This window comes from Myodes glareolus, chromosome 22 (assembly GCF_982192425.1).
Source record: "Myodes glareolus chromosome 22, mMyoGla1.1, whole genome shotgun sequence".
NCBI lineage: Eukaryota > Metazoa > Chordata > Mammalia > Rodentia > Cricetidae > Myodes > Myodes glareolus.
In genome coordinates, this window is record NC_142047.1 from 5,572,341 (window position 1) to 5,584,068 (window position 11,728).

The window sequence follows — 11,728 nt, forward strand, 5'->3', positions numbered from 1 at the left end:
AGTGTTTTTTGTGACAGGGTTTCCCTGTGTAACAGTCTTAGCTGTCCTGGAATTAGCTCTTGTTACCAGGCTGGCCTTGAACTCACAGAGATCCACCTGCCTCTGCCCCCAGAGTGCTGGGATTAAAGGTGTGTGCCACCACCACCGGACTAAAAGTCTTTTTGAGATAGTCTCTCTATGTATCTTTGGCTGTCCTGGAACTTGCTGTGTAGAGTAGGCTGGCCTGGAGCCCACAGGGATCCACCTGCTTCAACTAAGTGCAGGAATTAAAGGCATGTACTATCATACTTGGCCTTATTTTAACTAATTAATTTTTAATTAGATTATATATAAAATATACATATCTAATATATATTAAATATAATTTATTTTATATATAATATAAATGTATATTGGTTTTTCAAGAAACTTTCTCTGTGTAACTCTGGTTGTTCTAGAACTCATTCTGTAGACCAGGCTGGCTTTGAACTCACAGAGATCTACCTGCCTCTGCCTCTTGAGTGCTGGGATTAAAGATGTGCTCCAACAGGGACTGGAGAGATGGCTCAGAGGTCAAGAACACTGGCTGTTCTTCCAGAGGTCCAGAGTTTAATTCCTAGCAATCACATGGTGACTTACAACTATCTATAATGTGATCTGGTGCCCTCTTCTAGCCTGTAGGCATATGTGCAGACAGAATATTATATATGTAATAAATAAATCATAAAAACAAAGATTCACTCCATCACTGCCTGGTTTAATTATATTATTTTTACTTTATATGTCTACATATTTTGTGTGTACACATGCATGTGCAAGCCTGTGCACCACAGTACGCATGTGGAAGTCAGAAGTTAACTCTCAGGAGTCAGTTTTCTCTTTCCACTGTAGGTTTCAGAGACTGAATGTGGATTGTCAGATTGAATGGCAAGTGTTTTTACCTGTTGAGCCATCTTGCTAGCCCTAATCTTTTAAAGCAGAGCAAATAATAGTTATATTGAAGAATGGAAGGAAGATCCATGTTTGAAGAATTATAATTTTATTGAAATTGGGAAAAGATACAATGGACTTTTCTTCTTTTGCAGCATGTTTGCTAAAAAAAAAGTCGGTGCACACTCAGTGTATGCCTGTGAATTATCCAAGACCATGTATGAGCTTGCCCGTGATGTAGTGACTGCGAACAAGATGGAAGCTGGAATTAAGCTCCTACATATGAAGTCACTCAATATAGAAATTCCAAAACACATTCCTGAAAGGTGTATTTATAACTCACCAAAACCATGAGACATATTTCCAGCCTTCTGCATAAACGAAAGTGTTAGCATCCTCATTTTGTGACGGTACGGTTACTAGCCAGTTTAATAAGATACAGGATTTTATGATAACATGCATTTAAAAGAGTACCTAAGAATCCAAGGAAAATTGATAGTGAGGAATCGAACAAAAAACCATCTTTAACACATCATGTAAGCTCATGTTTTTTGGTCCATAAAAGTGGATAGATTTCCTGTAGGTCAGCAGTGTTAAATAACTGTGTATAAAGTGTGAACATTCTACCCTGAGAAGACATCATGTTTTCATTACTATCCTTGTTGAAAATGGAGGGTTAGAAGTGCCAGCTGGCAGTGTAAGAACAGTCTTAGCAACCTTGAGTATCCATCTGCATCTCAGTGCGGTCAGGAGAACAATGAAGATTAGAAGAAGCAGGGATTTAAAAATCACCTGGCCCACCGTTTCAAAGAACTTTCCCTTTTCTTAATGTGACACTTGTCTTGTAACTCTGCCTATGCTGTCTGTCTTCTGGCTTACTTAAATGTAGTCTACACATGAAGAATTTATTATACTCTATTATTATTTGGACTCCAATTTTTAAGTCTTCTTTCAGTTTTAATAAGTGTGCATGGTACTTAAACTTTCCAGTAGTCTTTGTTCATGAAGATGATTATCAGATTGTTAGTGCAGGTGTGTACTCTACCTGTGCCCCCTGAGTACTGGGATTAAAGCCACCACCACCTGGCTCATTTTTTTTTAAAAAAAGATTTATTTATTTATTTATTTATTTATTTATTTATTTATATAGTATCCTGCCTGTAGGCCAAAAGAGGGCACCAGATCTCATTTTAAGTGGTTGTGAGCCACCATGTGGTTGCTGGGAATTGAACTCAGGACCACTGAAAGAGCAGTCAGTGCTCTTAACTGCAGAGCCATCTCTCCAGCCCCTGGCTCATTTTTTAAAAATTATTATATCCTAAAGTGATATAACTTTATGCCTCTCTCTCTTTTTTTGTACTTGTGTTCTAAACACATGAAACAGTAAAAATACTTTTTAAAGGAAAAATTCCTTAACCTGTATATATACACAAACTTACTTGTATATATAACGATGTGACTTTTATTATATTTTCAGACCAAAGGAGCAAATGGAAACTGTGGACAGTATGGGAAAATTATACTAGCGAGTGTTGTTATATTTGGGATGGCAGTAGAGTGTTCAGAGATACGAAGACATCATAGGTAAGTGGGAGAAGAAGACTCTAAGTTGGGCAGTGGTGGCACACACCTTTATTTCCAGCACTGGGGATGGGGGTGGACAGAGGCAGGCAGATCTCTGATTTTGAGGCCAGTCTGGTCTACAGAGCAAGTTCCGGGACAGCCAGGACTATCCAGAGAAACCCTGTCTCAGAAAGCTTCCCCATCTCTTCCCCGCCCCCGCCAAAAAGAAAAACACTACTTCCAAGCTTCATGCATGCATATCATGTTTAATTAGTCTTATGTAAGTAGAACTCTAGTGTTGAAGCTAGCTTTTTCTAAGTGAACTTTTCCTACAACTTACTGTTGTCTCAGTGGGTGAGAAGTTTGTGTAGAAAAATAGTAAGTTCAGATTGATTTTAATTGAAGTTCAAGTAAGGATTTCCAATGTGAAAATAATTTTTAGTATTGTTTTCCTTGGTAACTTCATTAATAGTTATTAGTGGTGTGATGTACATATTTTAGTTTTCCAAATTCTACAAAATGGAACACATCCATCTGCCAGATTTCATTCCTTTGAGAACACTTGGGGTTACCTTCTGCAGGTAGTGGTGTTTGGTTGTATAAAGAACAAGCAAGTAGGACATTTAAATTACATATTCTCTCATCTCATCATTCTATTTCAAACTGTCTAGCATATTATTTTAGGAGACCCAAATCCCTCCTTTCGAATGGTTTTTCCCATTCCTTAATGTGGGGAAACACTTTAACCACTGCCTGGCCTGGATAGCTGGCCAGTGTGACTGTTTTAATTCTCTTCTTCAGGCAAGCTTTTTAAATTAAAATACGAATAAAATATTACACATACCTTTCAAAATAGCCACAAACAACATAAAATATCTTGGGGTAATTCTAACCAAGCAAGTGAAAGACCTGTATTATAAGAACTTTAAATCTTTGAAGAAAGAAATTGAAGCAGATATCAGAAAATGGAAAGATCTTCAATGTTCCTAGATAGGTAGGATTAAAATAGTAAAATTGGCAATCCTACCAAAGCAATCTACAGATTCAATGCAATACCTAGCAAATTCCTAGCACAATTCCTCACAGACCTCAAAAAAACAATACTAAATTTCATATGGAAAAGCAAAAACAAAACAAAACAGGATAGCCAAAACAAAAACAATTCTGTCCAATAAAGGAACTTCTGGAAGCATTACAATCCCTGACACCAAGCTCTATTACAGAGCTACAGTAATGAAAACATTTTGATTCTGACATACAAACAGATGGTTGGACCAATGGAATTGAGTTGAAGACCCTGATATTAACTCACACTCCTATGAACATCTGATTTTTGACAAAGAAGATAAAAAAGAAATTATCTTCATCAAATTATGCTGGTATAACTGAATATCAACATGTAGAAGATTGCAAATAGATCCATGTCTATTGCCATACACAAAACTCACATCTAAATGGATCAAAGACCTCAACATAAATCCAACCACACTGAACCTCATATAAGAGAAAATGGGAATTACCCTTGAAAGCATGACACAGGAGACCACTTTCTAAATATAACACCAGTAGCACAGAAACTGAGAGCAACAATAAAGAAATGGAGCCTCCTGAAACTGAGAATCTTCTGTAAAGCAAAGGACATGGTCAACTACACAAAACGGCAGCCTACAGAATGGGAAAAGATCTTCACTAACTCCATATTGGACATAGGGCTAATCTTCCAAATATATAAAGAACTCAAGAAATTATACATCAAAACACTGAATAATCTAATTAAAAAATAAGGTACAGATCTAAAGAGTGAATTCTCAATAGAAGACTCTTAAATGGCCAGAAGACACTTAAGGAAATGCTCGGCATCTTTAGCCATCAGAGAAATGCAAAGCAAAACAACTCTGAGAAACCATCTTATACCTGTCAGAATTGCTAAGATAAAAAACGCTGATGACTGCTTATGTTGGAGGGGATGTGGAGTAAGGGAAATGCTACTCCATTGCTGGTGGAAATCAGCATATTGTTTTCTTAGAAAATTAGGAATCTTACCCAGCAATACCATTTTTGGGCATATTCCTAAAGGAAGCACACTCACAGCACAATACCTTTGCTCAACTATGTTCACAGCAGATTTATTTATAACAGCAAGAACCTGGAAATAACCTAGATGCCCCTTAACTGAAGAATGGATAAAGAAAATGTGATACATTTACACAATGGTGTACTATCAGCGGTTTAAAAAAAAGAAAAAAAATGACATCTTGAAATTTGCAGGCTGTAGTGGCATTTCATTTGTTTTTTAATAAATAAGATTGCTTGAAGGTCAGAAAAGTAAAACAGCCTCACTGGCCAGTCCTACAGGCATTGATGACACACACCTTTAATCCCAGTAGCCACACTAGCTTGCCATAGAAACCAGGCGGTTGTTTACTCCCAGAACTAGAGAAGATTATAATACAGGAGGAGACAATCTCAGTCACAGTCTCATATGAGGTTTCCTGGAGGCAGGTCGCCATTTCGGACTGAGGTAGAGGTAAGAGCCAGTGGCTGGGTGTTTTGCTTTTCTGACCTTCCTGTTGGACCCCAATTTCTGTCTCTGGATTTTTATTAATTGTGCTTCAGCAGGCAAATGGACGGAACTAAAAAAAAATCATCCTGAGTGAAGTAACCCAGACTCAGAAAGACAAATATAGTATGGCCTCACTCGTAAGTTGCTATCAAACATAAAACAAAGGATAACCAACCCAAAGGGGTCCACAACCCAGAGAAGTTAGACCCCTCATCCAGAAACAGTTGGTAGCAGATGCAGAAATCTACAGCTAACCACTGGTCTGAGCTCCCAGAATACAATCAAAGACGGGGAGGCGTGATAATATGAACAAAGGGGTCAAGACTATGATGAGGGAAACCCACAGAATCAGCTGATGTGAGCTAGTGGGATATCGCTGACTCTGGACTGACAATTGGGGAACCAGCTTAGGACTGAACTAGGTCCCCTGAATGCAGGTGAAAATGGTGTGATTTGGGTAGTATGTATAGCCACTGGCAGTGGTATCAGGATCTACCCTAATGCATGAACCTACTTTGTGGACCCATTCTCTATGGAGAGATAACTTGCTCAGCCTAAGCACAGGGGTGGTAGGGGTGGTGGTTTTCTTGGTCCTGCCTCAATGAGGTGATGAGATAGACTTTGTTGATTTCCCAGGGAAGGCTTTACCCTCTCTGAGGAGTGTATGGGGAATGAGGTGGGGGGAAGGCAGAGGGAACAGAAAGAGACGAAAAAGGGGAAACTGGGATTGGCATGCCAAAAAAAGTGTGTGTGTGTGTGAGTGTGTGTGTGTAAATTTAAGTGCTTCTGTGTGTTAAATTAACTCATTAAAAGGTACCAATAAATACAGTCGTGTGAGACTGTATCCTCAGCATCCCTTGCTATTGACTATTCCTGTTGTAGGTTGTATAGTGTGCATTGTGGTTTTCATTTCATTGCTTTGATGATCACTGATGGTCTTATTTTATTTGGTTGTTCTCTTTGGTGAAGTATCTAAGTCTTTGTCCATTTTTGTTTTCTATTAACTCGCCAGAATTCAAAAGTAAATTTGAATATGATCGTTTATTGAATATATGTTCTAAATATTGTTCTTTTTAATTTTCTAATTTTTTAGTTTTCTAATTTTTATGTATGCATGTGTATTTGTGTGAATTCTGCTGTGTGTATGTGGTGTCTGTGGAGGACATGAGAGCGTGTTGTATCCCTTGGAGCTGCGCTTGCAGGTGGTGTGTGCGGGAGTCAAACTGAAGTCAGGACATCTGCAAGAATAGCAAGTGTGTTTAACACTGAACCATCTTTTTATACTACAAAGTTGTTCATTTTAATATAGACTTTATCATATTTTTCTTTATGTGATAGTGTATGTGTATAATTTAAAGAATCTGTGGTTATGAGGTCTTATTTAATTTTTTTATATTTTCTCAACTATTAGATAATGATTTTGATAATAAAAAAATCACATCTCTTACCTCACTTTTTCTTAAACTCTTACTAGGGTGGGCAGTAAGGACATTGCTGGTGTCCATTTGCCAGCAGGTGTGAAATTTCAGAGCCCGGCCTCCTCTTCTGCAGAAACTGGAGAAGCAGTTGAACCGTATACAACTGAGAAGATGAGTCGGATCCCTGGAGGGTAATTGCCTCTGACAGAGTGCTTTGAAATTATGAAAGTGGATTTCAACAGTCTTCAGGTAAAAACAAGTTAATTCTTCCTTATCCCCAAACCCCAAACATAGTTTCTCTGGCTAACAGCCCTGGCTGACCTGGAACTCACTTTGTGGACCAGGCTGGCCTGGAAATAATACAAATCTGCCCACCTCTGTGGTATGCCAGCATGCCTGACCCTTAATTCTTACTCTTAAGAATTTCCTTAAGTGTTTCAGGTAGTGTATGAAGTTTTTTAATTTTTTTTTCTTTGAAGTCTTACTTTTTGTTTTGCTTTTCTTCTCCCTCTCCTAAGACATGCTTTCTCTGTGTAGACCTGTCCTGGTACTCACTCTGTAGACCAGGATGGCCTCAAACTCAGAGATCCACCTGCCTCTTGTCTCCCAAGTGAGTGCTGGGTTTAAAGGTCCTTCCAATACCACTGATTCTGCCCGACTATGTCTTACTTTTTGAATGTACATGAGGTTCTACTTATGAAGAAATGATTGACAACAAATTAAAATTCCCAGTTGAATATACTCTTTAAATGCAAGGGCAAGATCTCTAGAGTTTGTCGAGTGTCTCCTGTGCTGCGAGCTTTACGTGAACATTACTTTGACAGTAGAAGTAAGAGAATGCATGCTATCTAGTGCTATTTAGATGAAACTGCAGTAGTAAGTGCTACAGTTCTCATGTTTGTAAATACGCAGGCAAAAGTTCCAGCCTAGATCTTTATTGTTCTCTTTGTTATGCTATATTCTCAAATTAATGGTTTCCATTTAGATGAGCACTAATGTAAATTTAAACAAATTAAAGTCATTAGGACAGTGTCTCTTAGCCTGTGGGTCGTGACCCTTTGGTGGAGGTTGAGTGACTCTATCACAAGAGTCACCTCAGACGATCAGAAAACAAATATTTACATTACAGTTCATAACAGTAGCAAAATTACAGTCATGATGTAGCAGTGGAAATAGTTTTACAGTTGGGGTCTCCACAATATAAGGAACTGTATAAGGGTTTCAGCGTGAGGAGGGTTGAGAACCACTGTGCTAGGTAACGGCATCTCATCTCACCCAGGGCTGAAGGCTCTCAATTCAGAACATTTCGGTTTTTGTCAGGATCCTAGGGGTTGAACCTAGACTGTGGCACGTGCTAGGCGAGCCTCTTTACTACAATTAGACTTCCTGCTTGGGGTTTGCCTTTTCAAGCCAGAACAGGCCTGAGGAAAGCCAATGGCGGACCACCCTAGCTTGTTTATGCCTGTACTGGTGGGTGATAGGAAGATATGTGTGTACAATGTGCCCAGAGAGCCCAAGAACTGTTGAATAAGATCCCTTCCTAACGTCTTGAAGAAAGAATGATGCTCATGGCACATGCTTTGGGGTGGAGGTGGCTGAAGGAAAGGCCTTTTGTCATGAAAGTTTAAAAATGTAGCCAGAAATCCCTTTTAATTCGCCTTTTCTTCGGGGGGGGGGGAGAGGCATGCAGCTGTTTCAAGTTCAGTTTTATCACACTGAGCAGTCCTGGGTTTTCAGGTCATTCCTGACCAGACACAGTGTCCAGGGAGAGGTGAGATGGTGGGAGCACAGCTGTGAAGTACCCCGCAGCTGTTTGTTATTTATTTTAAGAGTTTTATTTGAATTATTTCTTACACCACACACACCCTGTAAAGATTTTAGTTTTATAAGCAATGTCTGTCTGTTTAACACTTTGAAGGAAAAGAGAACAGAAATGAAAAGGCCGGGTATTACCCTCTTATATGTTGTTTGTTCCTTGGGTTATTTGTTTGAAGTGTGTGTTCCAGGCTTGCTCTTCTTTCCGTGTGTGTGCATTTGCACATACGCACTTTTCCAGTTTAAAATAAATGACCCCGTGGCTTTGCTGCCTGCTTCTGTCACCCGGCACTACACCACTGGCTTGTTTTTCTTCATCCGAGAGAGAGAGAGAGAGAGAGAGAGAGAGAGAGAGAGAGAGAGAGAGAGAGCGAGCTGACTGTTCAGTAGACGTCTGATGTCCTGTGATCCCATACCTGGGCAGGGGAGGACTGACTGCGAGGATGGACTGTGGATTGACATTGAGGGAAATACATGTTCAATTTATAAAACCTCGTTCTTTATTATTTTTGTTCCTTACTAGTTTCCTAGACTCTGTTTTCTTACCCACTTTATATTTCTTCTCAGGAATTAAAGAGTCTTGCAACTAAAGAGCCACACCCCCTCAGTGTTCCTGCTACTAAAGAAGGCGTGCTGGATGCTGTCATGGTTTGGTTTGTTCTCCAGCTGGATGACGAATACAGTCTGTCCACAAGTCCTGGGGAGGAAACCTGTTGGGAACAGGCTGTTTATCCAGTACAGGCCCTTGCAGGTAAGTATTATCTCTTTAAAAACTCACTCATAAGTGGCTTTTAGACATAAAGCAAAGAAAACCAGCCTACAATTCACAATCCCAGAGAACCTAGACAACGATGAAGACCCTAAGAGAGACATACACAGATCTAATCTGCATGGGAAGTAGAGAAAGACAAGATCTCCTGAGTAAATCTCCTGAGCATGGCGACCATGGGAGAGGACTGAAGGGGAGGGGAGACACAGGGAACACAATTGGGGGCAGGTAGAGAAATAGCTCAGCAGTTAAGAGCACTGGCTGCTTTTCCAGAGGACCTGAGTTCAATTCTGGGCACCCACTGGCAGCTCAGAAACATCTATACCCATAGTCCCATGGGATCCGAAGGCCTCTTCTGATATGCAGACAAACCATCCATGTACATTTTAAAAGTGCATAAATAAATCTTAAAAATGAACTCAAACTTCTTCCCATGAACGAATCAAACAATTGAGTCAGTGACCGAAAAGATAAACAGAATCACTTTGGATATGAAGTTTTCAGCAAAAGAGTATTATATTTCTTCAGTATTTCAGAATTTCCACATTCTTTGTCCCAAAGTCAATTTCAGAACTATGTGTTGTTAAGAAGAGAGACTGAGGCCAGCTGAGGTGGTGCATGCTGTTGATCACTGGACTGTGAGGCACTAAGAGCAGGCACACCTCTGGGAATCCAAGGCCTGTCTGGTCTGTGTAGCGAGTGTGGGCCAACCTTGGCTGCACCCTGAACCCATTCTCAAAAAATAAAAAGAGATTCAGTCATTGCCTTGGAAAGTGGGAGAGAGGGGCTGAGAGTTCCTGGAGATTGGGTTGAGAGTGCATATTGTCAAGATGCACTGTTTATGTCTATGAAATTGCCAAAAGAGTAAATAGAAGCTATTCTATTAAAAAGCAAAAACTACTGTTCAGTACCATACACTTTTGATCCCAGCACTCCAGAGGCAGTTCAGGGCCAGCCAGCTTTACATAGTGAGACTCTGTCTCAAAATAAAGATTTAAAGTTACTCTATTGCATGCTCCTTAGCTGTAATTCTCATTAATCATTTCATAATTTCAAGTGGTACTTATCAGTAGATGAAAGAAACGTTGCTTTTTTAAAAAAAGCCACGTGGTGGTGGCACATGCCTTTAATCCCAGCACTCTAGGATTAAAGCAGAGGCATGCGAATCTCTGTCAATTAGTGGCCAGCCAGGTCTACAAGAGCTAGTTCTAGGACAGGCACCAAAGCAACACAGAGAAACCCTGTCTCAAAACTCCCCTCTAAAACAAAACAACAAGAAAACAGAAATGAACCACTTCATGAATTTGCCTGTCGACCTTGCTCAGAAACCATGCTAGTGTTTGAGTTTTAGTATAAGTGCTTCTCACGTGCGTACTGTCCTCTGCTTCTTCTTCCTTCTTCTTATTCTCCTATTTCCTTTTCCCTTCCTCTTCTTTTCTTCTTCCAAAAATGAGCTAGAAAAGTATAAAGTGTGGGAGTACTTCACCCGTAGAGACCCTGATAACATTTGCAGATCCCAAGTCATAAGAATGTATGGAGCGGGGCTCAGTGGATAAAGGTGCTTGCTGCTAGTCCTAATGACTTGAGTTTGATTTCTGGAACTCATATAGTGGTGTAGAGAACTTATTCTCCCAAGTTGTCCTCTGACCACACACATGCCGGGGCGTGTGCACGTGCCTCCAGTGAACAGATGTAGGAGCTAAAGTGCATACAGTTCTAGAAGTACAAATCTTACAGTTCTAAGAGAATGTGGGGATCTGTAAACTTCCCTTGGGAAAGGTTATATTAAAGACATTATCTATCTAGGAAAAAAATATAGCAGTTTGGTGGGTTTCTGTGTTTCCAACAGTAAGATATGTGGAAAAGTATGCATTTATAGGAAGTCCATGTCTGTGGTCTCTTTATCAGGGATCTGATTCGCCAAGGCCAGTCGACTGTGGAATCTGTAGTCTGAAGATTCAGGTTCAGGTCTTGGCTCTCTTGTTGAATGACTTGCCAACAAAGATGTTAGAACTATTACTGGGTTCTATCTGAAAATAGGACAGTGCTGTCTACCCTAGAGGGTTGTGGAAATGGTAGGATATAAATAAAAAAACTTAGCTCTAAGAAAGTTACATTTTAAATCTATATTTATTTATTTTTATTTTCTTAGGTAATTTAAATATCCCTTGAAGAATCCTCAGGGAATAGCCATTTTAAATGTTTAAACATAAAAATAACTTTTGTTATTTCTTTTTTTCCCAGTTAAAACTTTTTTTTGTGTGATGTATAGAATGTTTTTGGGGGCGTGCACTTGTCATTGCATGCATGTCAGAGGACAACCATTGCCTTCTTCATTTAAGGATTTCTAGGCCCTGAATTGCAATAGTTAGGGCTATGAAGCAGATTTTTTTGGGCTCAAGCAACCTTTCTGCCTCAGCTTCCTGTGGTCGGGTACTGTCGGCATGTACACACCTGGGACAGACTGTATTTTTATCTGACTCTATGGTTCAAGGACAGTTATCTGTGGCCCAAATCAGATAAATCGTGGAGCATAATTATACTGGATGTCATTGAGCCATCTGGGCTCATTCAGCAGGAAATAATGGAAAAAGCTGCAATATCCAGGTAAAACAAAAACCATAAAATTGAATACGGGATTTTGGGTTCAAAATTCACTTTCTTTCTTGAGTTTTGTAGGTGATGGGGTGA

The 11,728-nt window shown here is 39.7% G+C and overlaps 1 long non-coding RNA gene across 1 annotated transcript; it reads left to right on the forward strand.

Annotated features, from left to right (window-relative positions):
• Window positions 1–2,384: 2,384 nt before the first annotated feature.
• LOC148118394 (uncharacterized) lies at window positions 2,385–9,224 on the forward strand. Its single transcript, XR_015735933.1, has 3 exons — window positions 2,385–2,493; window positions 6,510–6,702; window positions 8,836–9,224. It is a non-coding gene; the product is annotated as an uncharacterized LOC148118394 (long non-coding RNA).
• Window positions 9,225–11,728: the final 2,504 nt, after the last annotated feature.